This window comes from Eschrichtius robustus, chromosome 7 (assembly GCF_028021215.1).
Source record: "Eschrichtius robustus isolate mEscRob2 chromosome 7, mEscRob2.pri, whole genome shotgun sequence".
Lineage (NCBI taxonomy): Eukaryota > Metazoa > Chordata > Mammalia > Artiodactyla > Eschrichtiidae > Eschrichtius > Eschrichtius robustus.
Genome location: NC_090830.1, coordinates 77,274,567 through 77,296,928, shown reverse-complemented (window position 1 = coordinate 77,296,928; position 22,362 = coordinate 77,274,567). Strand labels below are relative to the sequence as shown.

General features: G+C 53.6%; 1 long non-coding RNA gene across 1 annotated transcript; it reads left to right on the top strand.

The window, feature by feature from the left end:
* The first annotated feature begins 1,690 nt into the window (after positions 1 to 1,690).
* Positions 1,691 to 15,836, top strand: LOC137767705 (uncharacterized). The gene is made up of 3 exons (XR_011074557.1): positions 1,691 to 1,868; positions 13,610 to 13,779; positions 15,535 to 15,836. It is a non-coding gene; the product is annotated as an uncharacterized lncRNA (long non-coding RNA).
* Positions 15,837 to 22,362: the final 6,526 nt, after the last annotated feature.

Below are 22,362 nucleotides of genomic sequence, written 5' to 3'. Positions count from 1 at the left end.
GACAGCCACTTCAGTCACAAGTGTTGTTCCAGGGCTGACTCCATCCCCGCAAAGGGTAAGAGGCTCAATTAGGCCAGGACCCTGGGGTCCCTGACACCAGTCCAGGGTGGGCAGCCCGGGCCACGATCACAGCCCCCACCTCCCCTTGGTCCTGCTCCCTCCCTTCCATCCCTCTGATTCCATCAGGCCTGCTGTGAGCCCAGCAGATTTCCCTCTCCCCAGCCCGGAGGAGCTCCAGCCCACCCTGGCCCAGAGCAAGGGAAAAGTTCTCCAAGTTTCTTTCTGTCTCTGGCTGCACAGCCTTCCCAGCCACCCTCCTCCCCCAGAGGGCTGGAGAAGTTCGAAATGTGGCAGCCCGAGTAGGGCTTTACGTGAATGGAGCAGCAGATCTGCCCGGGCCTCCCAGAGACAGGGCCCAGCAGCCCTGACTGGTGGCCCCAGGCCCCTCCTGCTGCTGTTCCAGCCAAAGACAGGCAGGCTGCCCGGTGGTGCCACTGCAGCCCGGGAGCTCATTGGCTGCCCCCACCCGGGTCACCGCGGCCTGCCCAGCCCGGTCTGCGAGCTGCCACTTGTTGGCTGCAGTTGGCAGGGGCGTTGCCAGCCGCCCCCATTAACCCACCCGAACCCCCTGCCCTCGGCTGTGTGGCTCCATGAGCCAAAAGGGGTGGGACAGACGCCGTCGACTGTTTGCTGCAAAAAAGAGCCTTTGGCAAGCGTCCCCACCCACTGTCAGGTGGCAAAACAAGCGCCTAGTCCGTCCAGGCTCCTGCGATCAGCCAGCTTATCTCCTTGTCCCAGGCTGCCCCCAGGTCTCGAGAAGGGAACTGCTCCAAGGGGCAAGGAACACACACCCCAGCCCGACTGTAACCTCATCCCTGCCCCGAGTTCCCCGGGCAGGGTCACCTGGCTGTTGAGGGCAGGCGCACAGACAGATTCGGGTAAATAGACTGTTGACAACAGTGTCAGCTCTGGAGCAGCTCAGAATCCTTACCAAAGGTCACACCATGTGATTTGAGCAAGTCTGCCCATTTCCCAGAGCAGGAAACTGAGGCCTGAGGTAGGGAAGGTGATGCCCAAGGGTCTCCATGAAGCTGTGCATATCTTTGGGGTCTATGTGGCAGAGCAATCATTCTGAAAACATTTGCTGTCCTCGAGGGGATCAAACCCACTCGTGCCAAGTAGAGTGGCAGGAGTCCTGAGTTCAGAAGGGTGGGAAAGGGGGGAAAGACCACACTAAGGAAATGGACTTAATCTGAGGGGCTGGAGCCGGGGCCGGGCTGCCCTTATGAGCCATGCACTCTCTCTCCCGGCAATGACAAAGGTGTCCACCCTGCTATGCAGGGCGGCTTCCCTGAGCTGGAGTCGCACCCCAGAGGCAGCGTGGTGGATCAGTTGGGTGTCAGTGTGGACCCCACAGCCCAGCTGCCTCCTGGGCTGATCCACGTACTGGCTGGGTGGCCTTGGGTGTGTCACTTAAGCTCCCTCTGTCTCAGTGGCCTTATGTTCAAAATGCAGGTAATAAAACCACCTACCTCATTGGGTTATTTTGAGGAGTAAAAGTTATCACATATACACACTTTAAAAAAATCAGTCCGGTACATAGGAAGCTCCATTTAAGTGTTGTTATTCATTCTCAGTCAAAGATTAACTGAGCACTAACTGGGTGTCAAATCCCACTCCAGACACCGAAACCACAAAGGCAGCTGAGATTCGGGCTGCCCTGGAGGAACTACCGGCCGGGTAGGTGAACCGGCGTTCAGCAGACCCCAGTGGGCAGAGGACTGTGATGGCAACAAACCTGGGAGCGTGGAGGTGCGAGCGGCTCTGGCTGGGGACTCTCGGTAAAGAAACTGGCATCTATGAAGGAGGTGAGAGTTTGGGCAGAGCCTCAGGTGGGGTGAGTACTCTGGCTAGAGGGGACAGTGTGGGCAAAGTCCTGAAGCTGGGTAAGTACAGGAGGGACTGCATTCAGGGAACAATGCATATGCCAGGTCCCCAATCTATGATTGTCATCTCGCCAGTCACACCCAGTGGCCTTGGGCAGAGAAAGAACTTCACTGGGAATGAATGAACAAGAGACCCTGAGCCTCCCGAATCCTGGCTGTCCCCTGTCCGCTCTGTTCAGCATTCAGCAAGCGTGTCTGAGCCTTTCTTGGTGCTGGGCCCTGCCCTCAGGGAGACAGCCCTGTAAGGCCAGCCATGCGGGAGGCGAGCAGGGGAGTAGGCACAGAGGTTGGCAAAGCTGGAGGCCTAGGCCGTGGCATTCACACTGTCACCCCTGTCCCCCGTGACCCTCATGGAGGGATGTTTCACCAGGAACAGAGCCCAGGCTTCCTGTTACTTCCAATAGCCCCACAGCTGTTTGGGCAGGAAATAAAGGTCCAGGGCCCAGACAGGACAAGGGGTGCGAGGGGCATCTCTAGGACCCCCAGGGCCAAACAGCCCTCCCAGAGCCCAGGAGTTGGGGCTTTGCTTGGGAGAAGAGTGGGGAGTCTGACTGCCACACCTTGTTTACCCCATTCTCCCCTTTCCCTTCATTAATTTAGTCTAAACGAAGTCCCAGGGAGGGCCTGGCTGCCTTCTGTAGCTCTGACTCAGGCTGGAGTTTTCCTTGGGGAGGACGGGGTACAGTTCTCCGGTGGAGCTGGTACTCGTACAGCCAAGAGGTCAGGCTTAGGGCCTTCAGGGACTCTGGTCAGCACTCCCACTACCTTAACTGGATGGATTGTTGCCATTTTTCTGATGGACACAGTGAAGGGGCCCAAGAGACTGGCACCCAAACAGTGCAGGAGGATGCTGACGATCTCTTTACAGATGAGGGAAGTGGAGGCCGGGAGGATGGAGTGAGGTCCTTTTCCTGTCTCCAGGTGACCTGCAGGCCCTCACACTCTGACTTCGCTGCCCGGTGCAGCCTGCTCCACCCACCCTCCCCTGACACGCCGCCCAGCTCCTTCTGCCCGGAGCCTTCCTGTGGCTCCGCCACTGTCCTCCGGGAGGCCTGCCTGTGTTCCCGCAGCCTGGGCCTGCCCTGCCCTCTCACTGAAGGTGCTCGTGCAGTTCTTGGAAGAAGGCTTCACAGCCTGAAGAGGCAAGGGCCTGTCTGGGGCCTGTCCACTTGTTCAGTGCTGCAGCCCTGGGGCCTGCACACAGTGGGGCCTCCATGAACACTGCTGAGGAAGAAAGGGGCACCCCCCAGCACTGAGACACCTTTCTGATGGCCACTCATGGCTGTCCCTCTGCAGCTTTCTCCACCTCGCATACCCTGCCCAGCGTCACCCTGTAGGTAGCTTTGTAGCCATAAACCCACATGCAGGACCAGGGACACTTCTGCCAAACTTCACAGGGCTCCAGTGAGGACCAGCATCCAGCTGGGTGGATAGCATATGTGAACCAGGCTCCTGTGAGATAAGCACTGAGTGAGGCCTCTCCCTTTTCCCCACCTCATGGGGGAAGCAGAGTCCTGCTGAAAATGCCCACCACTTCTCCTCTCCCTGAGGGGGGGATGGCTGTACCAGGGGCTAGTATGAGAATCATAAACAGTGCTCATCCTCGAGGGGACCTCTGACCGCTGTCCAAAGTGTTCCCCACCCCTAATGGGTGGAAGAGGATGTGTTCTCCAGTGCTCAGGCCGGTGCCAGTTGGCACCACCCACGCCTGGACACAGACCCAGTTCTGTCCCTGGGCTGCCCCAGTGCTGCCCTGGCCATAGGCCTCAGGGTCACCGCTGGCAGGCTTTGCTACCTGCTGGTCACCAACCCAGGGCCCCGGGTGCTGAGGATGGCATCCTGGGCCCCGTGTGTCAGACAGCCTCCCACAGTGCCACACGGGTAGCAGCTGTTTCCATGGCGTTCAGGCTGTGAGCCCCAGGCTCACACAGCATGGGGGTGGTGGTTCTTGGGGCCATTTCTCTTGGGACTGCAAGGGGCCTCAGTCTCCTTCTGGTCCCTTCTCAGCACTGAAGCACTGGGCTCAGAGTCCAGAGATCAGATTTCAAGCCTCGGCTGTAAAGGACATTTGTATCATATTTCATTTGTATCATTTAAAAATTTTTGTTACAATTAGCATCATTCCACAGACCTCACCTATTGAGTCCTTAATGTCAGCCTCTGTCACCTGTGGAACCTATGGGCTGCTAGCCTGACTGGGGTGGGCTTTGTACAAACAGGGCCTCACCCCGGGGCCCCAGGACTTGAGCCTGGGGTTCACGCAGCGGGGCGGGATTCAGGCCGTGGGATGCAGTTGTGTGACCCACATCTGTTTGTATTATTAGCTCAGGAGCTGGCAGGCCGGGGCGGTAACACAATTCGAGGAACTGTTGACTCCGCTCCGGCCCCTCCCCATGCCTGCTGTCGTGAGAGCCAGAGAAGACAGCGTGAGGACTGCACGTCCCTCCAGGGCACTGCTGATGTCAGCGTTGGCGGGGGCCTCCCCAGGGGCCTTGGGTGACCCCGGGTCAGCTGCCTGGCCTCTGGCATCCTCCTGTACCCGTTCGTGCAGTCCCAGCTTCTGCGGTCCTGGCGTCCCCTCCTCCTCCTGCCCTCCCTCCCCTCCCCACCCCTCTCTGACTTCAGCAGGGAAGGTGATGGGGTGGGGTGGGGGTAACCCTCCCTGTTCGGTAGGCTGGGAAGAATGACTGCCCCAGACCCCCAGGATGAGGAAGAAAGTTTTCCCTCTTTCCTGCCTTCCTCATACATTCCTACCTCCTCTTTCTGTCATTGGTGCCTGCAGGTGCCAGCATCCCGGGGATAAGCTAAGGAAAGCCTGGGCCTTGGCCAGGTGCCCCAGACTGTGGCTCCAGGAAAGGACCTGGCTTCCTGGCTAGGTGCCCAGCTCTGCACCCCAGGTAGGGGGATCTTGAGACGATCTCCCAAGATCCGTGTCCCATGGGATTCTCAGGCCTGTCCTGCAGGCTGTCGGGGGGCACATGAGATGAGGTCATGGAAGTCCTTCACAAGCCCAGAAGTGCCCCACAAGGTTAGCTGTGGCGTAGGTTTTGGTCCTGTAACTTCCCTGAGACAGGACCAGGGGCCTGTGGGCCCACTGAACTCTGTAACAAAGGCTGAGACAGACCTCAGTGTCAGCAGGAACCAGGAGTTTGAGAATTTAGTAGGCAGTGCCAAGTGCTGGGCTTGGGGTCTAATTCTGGGCTACCTAGAGAGGGAAACAAGGACAACTTTGCCATCGAGGCACAAATAATAAGAGTGTTAGAAACGGCAGGCACCCCAAAGAAGGGTCTCATACTGTGTTCCCCTGAGCCCTTGGGCCCCCGGGGGTGCGAGGGTGAAGGTGAGAGGGGGCCAGCAGCCCTGCCCTGCTGTTTAGTGTTTCAATCACCCACTAAACAACAAACGTTTAGTGCAGTTGGAACTTTGATTGGAGAAGAGTTTCTACTACAAAAATACATATTGAAAAACCAGAGACCTCATCTAACCCCACAGTTTCACCAATGAGGAAACTGAGGCCCAGAAAAGATAAGTGGTTTGCCTCAGGCTGCCCAGCTCAGTTGTGTCAGAGCTGCTGCCTAGGCCACTCACTCCTGGTCTGTGGAAAAGAGCCAACACCCCAAGGATGAGGAGGACAATGGCAAAGCGGGGTCCCCCCATCAAGGTCTGGGCCTCAGCCACAGCTCCTTTAATATGACCCCTGAGGCAAGGCCTCAGGGCCAGGAGCCGTGTTGACCAGATGCTGATCTGGGCTGGAGAGGAGGGCAAAGGCCCACTTCCCCGACCAGCTGAGAGCTCTGTGGGCTGTCAGCCCCAGCAAGTCCTCTCCAACTAACCAACTACCCCAGCCCCAGCTTTCCAGCCTGCCACCCACTGCCCCAGGCATTCTCTCAGAGTCCTTACTGCAAGTAGCTGGGGCAGGCAGACAGGTGCCCCTCTCCCCCATTTTACAGTAGACTGAGGCACCCGGCGGCAAGTGGGCCCGGAACCGAGCCTCCCCAGTGCCAACCCTGTGCTCTCGTCATTACTTCCTGCTCTTCCCAGTGTCTTTCCCCAGCACCCCTCCTCCCCCAACACCGGCTCTGCTCACCCTTGCACTCAGCCCTGTGCTGACTGGCCCAACCTTCCCCTTGTTGGCTTTAGCAAGGAGAGGCACCCCGACCAAGGTGCTGCCCGGGTCTCTCAGCCCGTGCAGAGCTCCCGGCCTTTCGCACAGCCCAGGCACAGTCCCTCCCCTCGGAGGTGGACTTCTGTTCACCATCCCCTGACTGCAGAGAGGGCTCGGGCCAGGAACTTGGTCCTCCAGCCATGACTGGGTGGGACTAGGCCAGGACATCCAAACAAGCTCCCAACACCTGCCCTTTCCCCAAGATACAGACCATAACTCAGTGCCAGGGCAACCAACAGTCTCAGCTTACCCAGGACTCTCCTGCTTGGCACTGAAAGTCCCAGGAAATTCCTCATACCTGAGCAAGCTGGGACAACTGGTCACCCTACTCAGCACACACATACCCAGGGTCTTCGTGCCTTCCCCGTCCCCCACTGAGCGGGGTCTTTCTTCATTCTATACCCCTGGTCTCCACTGAGGCTAATGAGTGGGACCATGGTCAGTCCACTCAGACTGGGCTGGGGCCTAGCACAGGCCCAGAGTCTGCTAAGGTGAGCAGAGGGTCCACAACCTATTGGAGGTGTCCTGCCCCAGGCCCTGTGAGAGAAATAGCAGAGGGAGCCCACGAAAAGCCTGGTGGGATCCTGGGCCTTGATCCCAACCCAGCTTTATCCTCAGGCTGGGGGGCAGGCCACTCTGGGGTGACCCCGGGCGGGGCAGCCCTAGAGCTGGAGCCAGGCAGGGCCTGCCTGGGGCCCACTGAGGCGGCCTCTACCTGTCTAGGCTTGAGGTGAGTCATTTCCTCCCCCAGCTGGTATGAGGCTGGGAGGGGGAGGGAGGGGATGCCATCTAAAAATAGCAGGGCTCAGCCTTAGACATACCCAAAGAGCTTCTCCTGGGGCAGGGGAGGAGGAGCTGACACCAGCTATGGCCCCAGCCAGATGCCTGCACTGGGCCGAGGAGGAGGATGGCCCTGAGACCCCCGCCCCCACCCCTTCCCAGGCTCAGCTAGGGCGCTGAGGTGGGGAGGAAGCATCTGAAAGGCTGAGACACAAGGAGTGTCGGGGTGGGGTAGGAGCTTGAGAAGAGAGGCCTCAAGCAGACAGGGCCTGGGAAGGGCCGGGGGGTCTGTGACTCGGCAGGCTTGGCCCTGGCTGGGGCTGGCAGAGACAGCAGCAACTGGATCACCAGCCTGGGTTTCCCTCCACATCATCACCACAGGACCACGTTCACACCCCACCCCTACCCACAACAGAGACGCACTCAGAGACACACAGACACAGCTGGCCCGTGTGAGTCACTTCCCTCCTAAGAGGACTCGTCCCCCGGCTAAGCGGGACTCAACTTCTGCTGGTCAGCAGCATAGACTGAGGACCCACTGTGTGCTTGAGCCACACCCTGGGAGACAAGGTAGCAATAATCATGACTGTCCCTGGCCTTGGGGACACCTTAAGAGGCCCACTCAGGAAGGGGCAGGACAACACACAGAGCAGAAACACAACAGGCAGGGAGGGCCCTGTGTGGTGGGACAATCTGGAGTCAGGTTTAAATCCTGGCGCTGCCATTTTCTAGCAGACAAGTTATTCGACCTCTCCCTGCCTTGGTTTTCTCATCTGTAAAATGGGTGTCATATAAGGCCTCTGTCACATGTCAAATACAGTATTGTCTATAAAGTCCCCCAGCAAACAGACCTCTTTCCATTAAAGCTCATGGCATGAGGCTATCAACTTAAAAAAAAGACACTACAGATTTCAGTACACATTTCTAACCCAAAGACCCAAGATGATAATATTCCACCTGTGATAGGTTAAGGTGAGGAGCAGTGAAGTAAAAAAAACTGCATTTTACAACAATAGCAATGGCCACTGTTATGAACGCTTCATATTTACCTCATTATCTCTTATCCTCACAACAGCCTCATACAGCAGGCATTACTGTCCCCATTTTATGTGTGGAAAAGTGGAGGCCCAAAGACAGTAAGTAACTTGTTCCATCCACATCATACAGGTAGCAAATGGTAGAGACCAGGTTTGGACCCACTCTTTTTTTTTTTGGCTGTGCCATGTGGCTTGTGCGATCTTAGTTCCCGACCAGGAAGTGAACCCAAGCCCTTGGCAGTGAGAGTGCAGAGTCCTAACCGCTGGACCGCCAGGGAATTCCCTGGACCCACTCTGAGTCCAAATTTCTTGTGCCTCATGGGGTGTAAGTGGGGGTCTGTTACGTCTAGAGTTGGCTGAAGGTACACTGATCTCTGACTTTTGGGGGAGGGGGCCCTTGGACACTAGCCTGGGGTGACTAGACTATGCCAAGCCTTTGGGGGCTGCCTTCTTCTGTCTTACCTCCCTCACCCTGAGCCCTCACCTAGAAACACAGAGTGTACTCTGCCCTCTCTCGGGGTTACCACTTTCACTCCTTACAGTAGCCCAGCAAGGGAAATGCCACGACTCCCACTTGACAGAAAGGGCAGACAGATCAAAGGGATCATGAACCTTTGGTGGTCACAGAGCTGGGGGTGGCAGAGTCTAGACCTAGTGCTCTCCCCTTGAACTCCTAGGCTGAGGCTCTGTCCCCGAACCCCAGCTGTCTGATGTTGGGGAGGGGCAGGAATTCCTCTGCTCTCCCAGGCTCCTTACACCTTCCCCAAACCATCCCTGTTCCCGCTTGCTGGACTGCACGTAAAACCCAAACCTTGCATCAGTCAGTGGCCCCTGGCTCCAGTAAGAGCCTTTTTCTGTGTCTGTGGGCTTTCCCCACCCTTGTCTGAGTCATCCTCTGCTAGTTCCAGGAGACTGGAGAGAGGAGGCCTCTTATCCGGACAGTACAGATGGAGAGACTGAGGCAGGAAGTGACTTACTGCAATGAGTCAGGGGCCAGAGCTGGCAACAGTCCAGGCTGGGAGGCCACAGGTGTAGCTGGCAGGGACTGAGGTGCCACATACTCGAAAAAGAGTTTTTGATGCCGTGTAGTAGGCACAAATATCAAGAGATTTGTGTTGTAGGCCCTGGGCGAGGAGAGGAGGGGTGATATGGCAGAAAAGATGAACATGATATAGGAAAGAAAACAAAAACAAAACCCAGAAGCCCAGTCTTGCCCGTTACAGACACTCTGAGCTCAGCTGGGCGTGTAGCTCAATTTTCTCCTCTTTAAAAATCATCATGGTTATCATTTATTGGGTGAGTCCTAATGATCGCTGCGGCTTAACACTTTATAGACACTGTCTTATTTAATTCCTACTACAATCCAGTGAGGTTGTACTATCATCAGCCCCATTCGACAGATGACTTACCTGAAGCTCAGAGAGGTTAAGCAACTTCCCCAAAGCCACAGCGCTTGTTCCAGCAAGCATAGGACAACAAATCTAGGGGCTGACTTAGAATAGCTCTCCAAATCCAGTGGGGCAGATGGGCCCCCGCGCGTGCGGCGCCCACGGGGAGCTGCCCAGGCGTGTGGGCGGGTTCGCACCAGGAACTCGCGTGTCTGTCAGCACAGTGCGGCGGTGGAGGGACCAGCGCGGAGGAGAACACCAACAGCCCGGGGATAATGAGCCAGGGCTTCCGGGAGGCAGGGGGGATTCGAGCAAGCCTGCCCGGGCCGTGCGCCCGCGCGTGCCCACGCGTGTGCTCAGGGCGCTGGGCTGCGCCAGTGCCGGCGGCGGCGTAGAGGGCTTCCAGCGCGGCACCCCACCTGGAGCCCAGCACAGGTGGCCGAGAGAGCAGGGAGCCCTCCCGCCAGCGCCCTCCCCTCCGCCCCAGTCCCCGCCCCGCACGGGCCCAGCCGCACGTTGCCGGCGATTGCCTCATCAGGCCGCTGCAGCTCGCGGCCTCCCGCACGTGGCGCACACTGCACACCCAGCGCACCGGGCTGCCCCCGGCCTTGTCCCCCGCCTCCCCCGGCCCAGACCACCGCCAGACTGAGTCCCCAGCGGCCCATTCACCTGGCAGGTGCCGGAGCCTCGTCCGAGACACCTTTGATGGCTGCCCTTTGCTCCGTCTGGTCCGAGCGGACAAATGAGGGAAATTGAGTAAGCCAGTTTAGCAAGGCCGGAAACTCCTGGCCACTTTGTTACGCATGATTTTATAACAACTTTTCGGGGCGGCAGGGGGTGGCGCAGGGAGAATTTCTAGAGTGAAGATGATGGGGAACTCATGCAGGTCTCGGGGGCTGTGAGTATCATCCAGGCTGGCCTTACTGGCCTGTACCTCCCAGGCCAGGCACAGTGCTTGACACTCGTGGGTGCTCCACAAATTCTCTTTAAAGTGCATTTTCTCACCCTCCTCCTGCTTTTGAGTGGCTGCCAGAAAGAACGCCCAGGTGAGAGACGGTGGGGTTTAGGGCTGGAGCCGAAGGCCGGCAATTGGGGCCTTAGGTTCTGCCTTTGGCATGGGTTTGCTGTTTCACTTGGGCAAATGCCTTGATCTCTCTGGGCCACATTTCTCAGGGGGACTCAGTAATAAGGTAACATGCCTGGCCCTAAAGCTCAGGACAGGCTTTGAACTCCTAGCAAGCAGGAAAAGGAACCTTCCATTTGAAGCAGAGATTTCCTCTCGAACATTAATATTCTCCTGGGTCTTTCTAGGCAGGAGCCCTCAGTATTCTGTGTCTAGACTCAGTGACATGAGTGGCTCTGTTGCTTAGAGAATCAAGTCCAAATTCGTTGGCTTGGTATTCAAGGCTTTCTCTCGTGAATTTCACCCAGCCTATCTAGCCTCACTGCAACTACACCCCTACACTGTAGCCTTAGGAGGAATCTCAGACTTCCCCAAACATACCACACACACATACAGCTGTGCCCTTGCTCACGTTGTTCCCTCCGCCCAGACTGCTCTTCCCTACACTCCTCGAATGATTGGCTCCTTCTCATATAGATCTCCGTTGAAATGTCCCCACCCCAGAGAGGTCTTTCTCAAGTGCCCAGTGAAGCAGGGGCCCTGTTATTCCCTCTAGAGCTACCTGTTTCTTCCCTCCTTAACTCTTACCGCGTCTTGGGATTAGAAGTTTATCTCTCCACTGGACTGAAAGGTCTGTGAGGGAGAGACCATGTCCATTTTCTTTCTTTCTTTTTTTTTTAAATTTATTAATTTATTTACTTTTGGCTGCCTTGGGTCTTTGTTGCTGCGTGCGGGCTTTCTCTAGTTGCGGCGAGGGGGGCTACTCTTTGTTGCGGTGCGCGGGCTTCTCACTGCGGTGGCTTCTCTTGTTGCAGAGCACGGGCTCTAGAGCGCGGGGGCTTCAGTAGATGTGGCGCGTGGGCTCAGTAGTTGTGGCTTGTGGGCTCTAGAGCACAGGCTCAGTAGTTGTGGCACATGGGCTTAGTTGCCCCGCGGCATGTGGGATCTTCCCGGGCCAGGGCTCGAACCCGTGTCCCCTGCATTGGCAGGCAGATTCTTAACCACTGCACCACCGGGGAAGTCCACCATGGACATTTTCTTCATCTCCGTATACCCAGCACTGATCAAGGTGCCTGGCACATAGTAAGAGGTTAATAAATATTTATGGAAAGGAAGAAAGGATGGATGATTGATTAGCAAAAACATTGAGAACAGCCTAAATGTCCATCAGTAGGGGACTGCTGTTGCAAATGATGGTACAGCCATACGGTGGATACTACGCAGCCATTAGATCAATATATACCCACATGGAAGAGTGTTCCTGATGCCTTGAGAAGTGAAGAAAGGAAGTCAGTCCCTTTCTAATTAAAAATATCAGGAGTCAGAGCATGTATATAGATAAAGGCATAGATATGTCTGTAAACATAAGAAAATGTCAAGACGGCACACATCAACCTAAGTACCACTGAGGAGCAGGATATAGACATTGTCACAGTTTATTATGTATCTAGAGCCTTGCTTAGACATCATCTCCTCTGAGAGTCCTCTCTTATCCTTCCTTTGTGTTGGAGGGGCTGCCTCGGAGCACGCAGCCAGGTGCTCCGAGGCAAGGCCTGACGCTTCCTCCTCGGCGTTCAGTCCAGAGGCCATGAGTGTGTGCGGGCAGCTGGGACGGGGGACAGCAGCTCCTCTGCGTGCGTGCGTTTGTCCACGCGTGCAGGTGAAAGCAGAGCTGGTGAGGACAATGACCATAGCAGGACTGACACCAGGCAGCGCATCTCGACCTGCCAGGTGACATCACTGCAGGTGGCCTTGGGCTATCAGAAGAGCCAAAATGTGACAGGAAGCCTGGCCTTCATGCAGGGGGGGCCCAGCCGGCTCAGTTCCAGATTTGGAACAGTCAGCCTCGGCTGTGGGAGGTGCACAGGGCAGCTTCTCACTGCCCGCCGGGTGCCTCGGAGTCGAGAAGTGTCAGATGCAGCTTGATGAGAGCAAAAGCCCTTCTGCGGCCTGCCCACTTGTCCCTGTCTGTCCCACAGTGGCTCCCACGAGGCCTGGAACAACACAGTTCAGACCAACTGGGCCAGGGGAGAGGAAGGAAGAGTGGCAAAGGGCTCAGGGTCAGATGTCTGAGTTTCTGTTCCCACGGGTGCCTCTCATTATGCTTGTCAGGAAGCGGAAAAGAGTGCAGACCTTCGCCTTCACTTTGTTTCGCATCTCAACCCAGTCTCTCTTCCCCTGCCTGTCTCAGAAAAGGTTCCCCACCTGGAAAATCACGGGGTGGTGAGGGGTGGACCCTCCATCTGGAGTCACCTAGTTTCCAGCGGTTTCAGGTCCGCACCTACCAGCCAGCCGTGTGACCCTGGACGACTGGCTTTGCCCCTCTGTGCCTCGGTTTCCCTAGTAAACTAGGTAACACATGGCAAGTGTTTAGAAGTGGGCCTCATACATGTAGGTGTAGCTGTTATCTACATGTGTTTGCTATTATCTGTCTGGCTGGGGTAATAACAGTACCTACTTCACTGAGCTGTTGTGAGGATTAAATTAGATAATGCGTGTCAGGTGCTTGGTATGTTAAGCGTTTACTTGTTTTACCAAAGATAACAAGATGGGAGTACAGATCTTGGTCCTGGAGATGCAGCGGGCGGGGGGTGGGGATTAGCGTGGTGGCTGCTAGTGACTTCCTGGGAACTGCGTGCAGGCCCTTCAGTGGCCCAGGCAGCCACGTTGGTTCGTGGTGTTACCGGGCTGGGTGTTGCTGAGTTGTCCGGTTAGTCAACTGCCCGCTCCCTCAAACTCATTTAAACCAGCTCCATCTGGCCTAGCTTTCCCAACACACCATCCTGGCAGCTTTCACGGGCCCAGAGCACTGGGCAAAGTGTCAGGCCTGCTGCAAAATATGTTGGAACTTTATCTGACCCCTGGCTCCCATCCCATCCAGAAATACATTGGCTGGAACTCGCAGGCAAGCTGGAGCAAGCCTGGGGGCTGGAGGAGAAGGCAGTTCTGAATCACAAACCAGATATTCCCCCCACACCCTCCATCCTTGTTGGCCCCCCTTTTTATTTGCACGGTTCTATGGATTAATGCTGTTCCTAGTTATGAAGCAGTTTTTAAAACTGAAGGCTTAATCCTGAGCCCTGGATTTGCAGAGAAGGGAAAGAAAGAAGACCGTGCCCCCCAAACTCAGGGAAGTTCACTGCAGAATTTTCCTCTTTTCCTTCTTTCAGTGTTGCTTTGCAGCAGCCTTTTGGGAGGCCAGGATGACCCTCTGGGCCGCCATCTGGAACTCCCCAGAAAGAGCCTGTGACAATGGCAGCACTGGCAACCACGCCAGACTGGCACCCGGCCAGCAGTGGAGGAGGCAGTGCTCAGTCTGGGAGTCTCCACCCCGGTCAAGGTCGGTCGTGCTACCCTCCCCACCCAGCTCCCTTTGGCGACTCCCCCCAGGGAGGTCCCAGGCAAGTGTAGCAGGTCCCCAGACCAAACAGGTCTTCCTGCAGGTACTCCTCAAAAGGCCACTGTCTTAGAATAGAAGGAATTCCAGGAGTGCCCCACCCCAAGCATGCATTTGAGCTTTCATAGAGCTAGCTTGCTAGCCAAAGGAAACGAGAAAAAGAAACATTAATGTGTGGGGCCTGAAGGATTCTAGATGTTAAGTTAATTTTCAGCTCCAAAATTTCCCATTACACAAGTCATACTGTCAAGACCCTAAGCCTCACAGATTTGGAGTTCATTAGATTCAGAATTTTTGAAAAATCAGCCTGGTCAAATTAGAGTACCGACTGGATATGAGATGATATTATGGAACAACTGGTTTTCTCAGATGTGAGAATCACCGTGTGATTATATAGAACAGCTTATTCCTAGGAAATTCATGCTGAAATATTTGGAGCTGAAACATCATTATGCCAACAACTTCGTTTCAAGTGGTTCACCAAAAAAACTTGATGCAGATAAAGCAAATGTGGCAAAAGGGTTAACAATCATTGCATCTAGGTGGAGGGTATGTAGGTGTTTATTGTGCCATTCTTGCAACTTTTCTATTTGTTTGAAGAATTTCTCCATAAAAAAAGGGAAACAGGGGGCTTCCCTGGTGGCGCAGTGGTTGAGAATCTGCCTGCTAATGCACTGGACACGGGTTCGAGCCCTGGTCTGGGAAGATCCCACATGCCGCAGAGCAACTAGGCCCGTGAGCCACAACTACTGAGCCTGCGCATCTGGAGCCTGTGCTCCGCAACAAGAGAGGCCACAATAGTGAGAGGCCCATGCACCGCGATGAAGAGTGGCTCCCGCTTGCCACAACTAGAAAAAGCCTTAGCACAGAAACGAAGACCCAACATAGCAATCAATCAATCAATCAGTCAATCTTAAAAAAAAGGGAAACATTTAAATAAAATAAGCTATTCACATGCAAAACAAGACAATACAGAATTCAGCCTGCTCTAGCTGAATTTCACCTCTTCTCTGAGGATAGAAGTAGTAAAAACAAGATGGTGTCCAGGATTGCAGAGTTGAGCCAACCAAAGAGAACCAATTATTTTTGAAGAGTTTATTAACTACCTGTCTGGAAACAGTACTGGTCGTTAAAAATCCTTTTAGTTCATGGCCAGAGAAGGACTTATTTTGGAAAATGGGAGAGTCCAGCCCTTTTAGCTTATTGGCACCAGATTTAACACAAGTCAAGAAACATCTTTTTTTTTTTTAATATATATTTATCTATCTGGTTGCGCTGGGTGTTAGTTGTGGCACACGGGCTCCTAGCTGCGGCATGCATGCGGGATCTAGTTCCCTGACCAGGGATGGACCCCCGGGCTCCCTGCATTGGGAGTGCGGAGTCTTATTCAGTACGCCACCAGGGAAGTCCCTCAAGAAACACATCTCGAAGACTTACTATGAGCATAGCCCTGATATGTCACCAAAGGTGTTTTTCCCCTGCCTATAATCTGGTATTGAGTACAAGGTAGCCGCACTTTCTCACTGTGGTTGTCGTGGGCTGAACGGTGTCCCCCACAAAACTCCTGTGTTGAAGTCTTAACCCTTAGTACCTCAGAATGTGACCTTATTCAAGAAGAGGGTAATTGCAGATGTCTTTAGTTGAGATGAGGTCAATAGGGTGGACTCTATCCAGTCTGACTGGTGTCCTTATAAAAAGGGGAAATTTGGGCGCACGGAGAGAGCCACATATACACAGGAAGAACACCATGTGAAGATAAAGGCAGAGATTGGAGCGCTGCTTCTACAAGCCAAGGAAAGCCCAAGATTGCCAGCAAACCATCAGAAGCTACGAGTAAGGCACGGAATAGATTCTTCTTCACAGCCTTCAGAGGGAATCAACGCTATTGATACCTTTAGACTTCTAGCCTCCAGAACTGTGAGACAATACATTTCTGTAATTGGCCACCCAGTTTGTGGTAATTTGTGGTAGGCTGTTATGGCAGCCCTAACCAACCAACGCAGTGGTAAAATGAACATGCCATAAAATTTGCTGTATTAACCATTTTAAAAGTGTGCAGTTCAGTGAATTAAGGGTATTCACATTATTGGGCCGCCATTTTTTTATTTTTTATTTTTAGCTAGGGAAAAACCCAAGACTGTGGGAAAGTTGGAAGCCCAAGTTCCATATCTGCTTCTGCTTAGCTGAGTGACCTGTTTCATCATGTGTGCAGTGAAGAGACAGGCGGATGACTTCCTGCTCTGATGCTATCATTGCCCATGTGGAGAAATTATAATAGAAATAATAGCTCACAGCTTATTGAGCAATTATTGTGTTCCAGGACCATGCTAAGGGCTTTACAAGGATTATCTCTCTTAGTAATCACAATAACTTAATCAGGGAGGTATCATTAGTCCCATTTTACAGATGGGGAAATTGAGCCTCAAAAAGATTAAGTGCTCGATTTTGGCAGCCCTGGGATTTGAATGGAGCTCATAACCACTGTGCATACTGCCTTCTAGCTCTTTTGGCTGCACTAGCCTAGGAGGAAATTAAAAGCATAAGGTACTGATCAGATTGAAACATAGTTTATGTTTATGCCAAATCAGCCAACTTTGCACACACTGTCACACACCAACCCAGCTCTCTCATGTCCCCGTGTTCTTGGGGAGGGACTCTGAAGAGTCCAAGAATTCTAAATTCAAACTTGACTTTCGAGGTCATTCTGAAGGTTTATATATGGAGGTAGGAAAATAAAACATTTTATTTGACAGCTTCTTAGCTTGACTTGTACATTTTGGATAGCTAGACATGTGGTATATGGGTTTCCATTTGTGCTCTTTCCAGAGCCCCGAAGGATAGAGACAGCCCCGTTACCATGGTTCCCCTGAGCCAACAGATCTCCAGTGGCCTCCCAGTGGCAGCCGGAGCTTGCGACTCTCTCAGAGTCAAAGGGAGAAGCCATAACCTCTGAGCATGGACCAGGCCAGGATCTGCCCTCCAGCAGTTTCACCTGTTTCCATCAAGGGGCAGGAAGGTACGTTGCTACAGCGTGGGGCGAAGCCCAGCTCACCCACAGGGCCTGACTCGATGCTCCACCGCTGCAGAGCCTGCTTCTGCGTGACACACACCCACCTTCTCAGCCCAGGTCTGCCTCGGTTCTCTAATCACATTTGTTTTCTATATCCCTCTAAAAAAACACCTCTCTGTTTCCCAGAATAGAAAAGGCTAGAGCAGGTTCGCTGGCCAAGGAGAAGGAAAGACAAGGTTGAAGAGACAAGACAGAAAGGGTCCTGGAGAAGACAACAGGGTGGAGGGGAACACAGGGAGAGGGCCGGGGGCCCTCAGCCTCCGGGGGCAAGCGAGAGAGCAGGAGAAGATGAGTAAGCTGGAGGGCTCGGCACGGCAGACTGGGCCTGCTGGGAAGAGCAGCTGTGCCTGATGGAAGGAGCGGGTGGGGGGAGGTGGGCAGCTTAGCGAGGCCCCCACGGCGGCCTCTTGGGTGGACTGCAGCCCCACCGCAGAGCCCAAATGGAAACACTGACTCCAGCTTGAGGGTTGACTGAGGAGATGAGAGGAGGTGGAGAGTGGCTAAAAAGCCCAAGTTTGGCTGTCGCCCTGTTCAAAGCCCTTTCTTCCACAACACCCTGCAGCTGTGACCACATTGATGGGCTTCCAAAGCACGATGGTAACCTGTTCCCCGTGCCCCTCACGGCAGGCCAGGCAGTTGTTAAACCCATTTCGCCAGCGAGGATATGAGAAGTGGACAGGTGATGTGCCTCACTCAAGGTCACATGGCCAGGAAGGTGTGAACATAAGGTGAGGCCAGCAGCCGGACGTGGGAAAGGAAAACCAATGGCCAGATTCCAGAGAGGATACACAGCACTCATCATCACCACCCTCAGAGCTCCCACTCACTGAGCACTTCCTGGTTGCCTGTGCTCTCGCCCAACCCCCTGAGCCTATGGGAAAAGGCCTATAAGGTAATTATAATCCCCATTCTACAGATGAGGTGTTTGATGTCCAGCGAGGTTAAGTCCATTGTCCAAGGTCACACAGCTGCAAGTGATGAGATTGACAGCCCAGGTCAGAGGGCAGAGTGTGTGCTGGCCTGGTCCACAAGTGTGAGCCTCTGCTATGAGTACACATGAGAAAAACCCACAGAGAACACGTATGCGAGACAGAGGGCCTGATTCCAAGCAGCGGGGAACAGCTGTGTTGGCAGGAGGGGGTGAGAATGTGTGTGTGAGCACAGCTTTGACAGCAGCCAACAGCGCGTGGGAGTGTGTTGACAGCAGGGTGTGGGATGGCAGCGCCATCGCCATGTGTGTTTCTGCTGGCAGCGGAATGTTCTGGTCTGTGTTGATAAACAACAGTTTGGGCAGGCGCGAGGCTGGAGCAGGGACAGAAGAGAAGCACTGGGGGCGGGTAAAGGCGGGAGGGAGGGGGCGTGCCAGGGGTGATGGTGACCCAAGCCTGCAGCTCCCAGAACGAGGGTCCGCAGGGTGGCGGCTGTCGTTTCGTCGGTTGACCTCATTGGGTGCGCTGGGTGTGGATCCCTCTGCAAACCACCTGATGCCCATAAACATGAAAAACAGGAGCGGGGGACACACTGTGAGGAAAAGAGTGTGCTTCCTGGGTTGGTAGTTGCACCGATGGAGGTTTAATCAACAGCTGAGGCCAGTGCAAACATATCACGATTTCTGTGGCTAGGCAAATTCCTCAAAAGTCAGCTTCTTGGAAAAGGGGGCACCCCCGAGACCATCCCGGGTCATGACTGTAATCGGAGCCCCTGCATCTCACCCTCGCCTCCTGGCAGACACAGATGTAGGCCTGCAAGCAAGGGCATCTCAACCTGGGAGTCACTGCATGAGAGACTTCCCGGGGCTCGGCCCCGACCCCATCACTGCCCCGGCAGGTCCTCCCGTCAGAATGCCCCCTCTGCTTGCTCCGTCTCCATTAGCTGAACTGTGTGCTACCTCCAAGAGCCTAGGTATTCCTCACCTCCTCCTGGATGCCTTGCAAACCATCCGGAGGGCCTTAGAACTGCCTCTTTCAGAACCCCAACTGCTCTTGTTGCCAGGGCCTCTCACACAGGCCTCACCATGTGGATGTTGCCTAAACATCTGCTCTGTACGGGGCACTGAACTGGGCAAAAACAGGGGGCTATGAAGACCCCTGAAGCCCCAGTAGCTGCCCTCAGGAATCTTACAGCTCAGGTGGAGTGCACAGAGGGAAAAAACAGGAATGAGGGTGTGAAAGGCTGAGTGAGAGCTCACAGTAAATGTGGTGGGAGATCAACAAAGAGAGCCAGCACTCCTGATCTGGAAGGGGGTGCAGTTAACACACAGGGGTGAGGGGGTAGCCCTGCCCAGGTTGTTTCAGCTCCTCAAGTTCAGGGATCTTCTGAAGCCAACACATGGTATCTGCTGAACCAATGCCTTGGGTTCCATGATTGAAAGCATCCCAACCACCCTCTGAAATCGTTGTTTGGGAACTGGAGGCTCCCCCACAGCCCCCTGCCCTCCCTCAGGGTTGGAGGAAGGAAGCTCTGGCCTGGCCATGTGAGTGGAGGAGGCTGACGCCGCTCTTCCCTGGTCTGCTGGCTGCCGCCTTCCTGCCGAGGGCCTGTTATTCCCCAGGGTTGGTTATCTGTACCCGACTTGCTGCCACGTCCTGGCCCTTCTTGTCCTCCAAAGTTCCCAGCTCCTGATCACCCCAGAGGCCAGGGCAGAGAGAAACAACTTACACTGAGGCTCCTGATGGATAATCACAGACACATTCGCCCTCCTTGTCTCAGACTGTTCTCTTGTAGAAGTTCAGCAAAACCATGCCCCTCAGTTCTCCTCATGCAGCCCTGTCAAGAGACAGACCTGCTTTCCTCCATACACCCAAATGGAGTTATTCTTGGCTTTAATTTTTTAACAGGACCAACCTTAGCAAACACAGTGGCTGGCTGCATCTGTGTTTCCACTTGAGCAATGTCAGAAGGGCCCTTACCCCCAGACATCTTCCCCACTGGCCCATGGAGGTTTCTGAAGTTGCATTATTAGTCCGATATTCAGGAGACCTTATAAAACTATGATTCGTGTGTACTTAAAAATGGTTAAAATGATAAATTTTATGTTATGTGTATTGTACCGTGAAAAAAATTTTTGGAAGGATGTGCTCTAAACTGTCAACAGCACTATTTTCTAGATGATAGAAATTTGGGTAATTTTGGGACTTCTCTGGTGGTCCAGTGGGTAAGACTCCGCACTCCTGATGCAGGGGGCCTGGGTTCGGTCCCTGATCGGGGAACTAGATCCCATGTGCATGCCGCAACTAAGAAGCCCGCATGCCACAACTAAGACCTGGCACAGCCTAAATAAATAAATATTTTTTTAAAATGAACCTATGGCATTTAAAAAAAAAATTGGGTAATTTTACATTCATTTTAATACTTTTCTATATTATTTGATATTTTTAAACAACTGGGCATATCCTATTTGTCTAATTAGAAAGGAAGATAGGGCTTCCCTGGTGGCGCAGTGGTTAAGAATCCGCCTGCCAATGCAGGGGACACGGGTTCGAGCCCTAGTCCGGGAAGAGCCCACATGCCACGGAGCAACTAAGCCTATGCGCCACAACTACTGAGCCTGCGCTCTAGAGCCTGTGAGCCACAACTGCTGAGCCCATGTGCCACAACTACTGAAGCACACGCGCCGTGCTCCACAACAAGAGAAGCCACCGCAATGAGAAGCCCGTGCACCACAACTAGAGAAGAGCCTGTGTGCAGCAACAGACCCAGTGCAGCCAAAAATAAAATAAATAATTTTTTTTTAAAGAAAGGAAGATAATACCCTCTTTGTTTTGAGAAATAAATACTATGACTTTCAAAAAAAAAATACAATTCATCCCCTGGAGAGGCAACACCTTAAGTTAGTATGTGTCTAACTTTTCAGATCAGGGAGTTTTGAAAAGGATCCACTAGAGAGGATTGAAGAAATGCAGGTTCCCTGGCTCAGGTGGCCAAGCAGCCCCAGTGGTTCTGAGAACAGCCAGGCCTTCAACTCCCAGCCTTGGAGATGTGTCCTGGGAGCTGCCAGAGCAGTGGGAAGGGAAGGGGGCGAGCTAATGCCCTGCCACCCTGACCTGCTGTTGCTGACACTCCCTCACAAGGCAGGGCCAAGACAAGGTGTTCCCAGTTCCTTTAAGTGGGAGCCTCCACATGCCTTTCCTTGTTTAATAGATGCTTTGGGGAAACATGCACCCAATCTCTGGGCCTGGATGAGGCCTGGAGAGGTCATTCAGTCCATCCTCCTGCCTCTAGGCAGCACTGGCATGATCCCAGCTGGGCAAGCCTTTGTCTTGTTTTGAGGACTTGGGAAGCTGGGCATTCCAGACCCTTCCTTGGTCAGTCATTCTCATGTCTAAACATTTCTAGCCAGGAAGTCCTTCATCATGTCTAATCCAAACTCTCTACTCCATGAGTTGCCATCCTGTGGCTCTTGTAGTTCTGGTTGGAGACAGAAAAATGCCTCTTGCTTCCCTGCCTTCTCCAGGTCACTAGACCCTTGAATCAGGACCAAAATCCTAACTGGCTGTGTGACCCTAAGCAAGTCACTACTACTCTTTGAGCTTCAGTTTCATCACCTGTAAAATGGGGCCAATGACGTCCATAGTGCAGGAACTGAGAGATTGAATGAGACTGCAGATGCAAATGCATGGAAGAGGCATACAACTTGCTGTTAACGTGAGGCTATAATTATTATTTATAATAATAACCACCCATCCTGGCTGAACCATTGTACAAAATCATTTCCACTGTGGTGGTACACAGGGTAATTTTAGGTGATACAAGAACAAGTATTTTAAATTAAAATTTAATGTGTGTTAGAAAAAAATGAAACTGGCACATCAAATCCAGGATTTCACAAATATTATTGCTTAGAACAAGGGCAAGTTAAAACAACAACAATAACAACAACAACAACTGAACATTGTTTGAAAGAAAAACTATTAAGTAAATAATACTCTGTGTAGCACAAGGTTAGGGCAGAAATCATAAAGGTGGTTTGAGAAATGCTGGCTGAGTGGAGACAGCAAAGTGGGGAAAGGAGGCTGGTTCTTGAGAGTGGGCAAGAGTGGCAGAGTCTGGGGAGGGCTGAGAAGGGATGTCCCAGAGGACAGGAGGAGACACCTGTTGAGCGGATGTTGAGCATCCTGCCCACAGATGCAGCCCTTTCTGGGTTCTGGAACAGTCTGTCTCCCCCAGAGCTGGGCTGTTACCAACTCCAGCAAGGCTGGTGGGCAGGCAGGGTTAGGATTTCCTGCCCATATTCATGGTCCCCAAGGCTCAGTGCCCCCTCTGCCTCCAGCTCTCCCCTCCAGGGGGAATTGGACAACTCAAACCCCACCCTTGAATCCCTCCTGCAACATCGCCCATCCATGGTTTGCGAGCCTGCGGTGTGGAACTCAGCCAGTGACTGGGAAACCACAACTTCCCAAACGGACCCCCCTCTTCCACGCTCAATGTGGGGTTCGGCAAAGAGGCCCTGGCAAAAA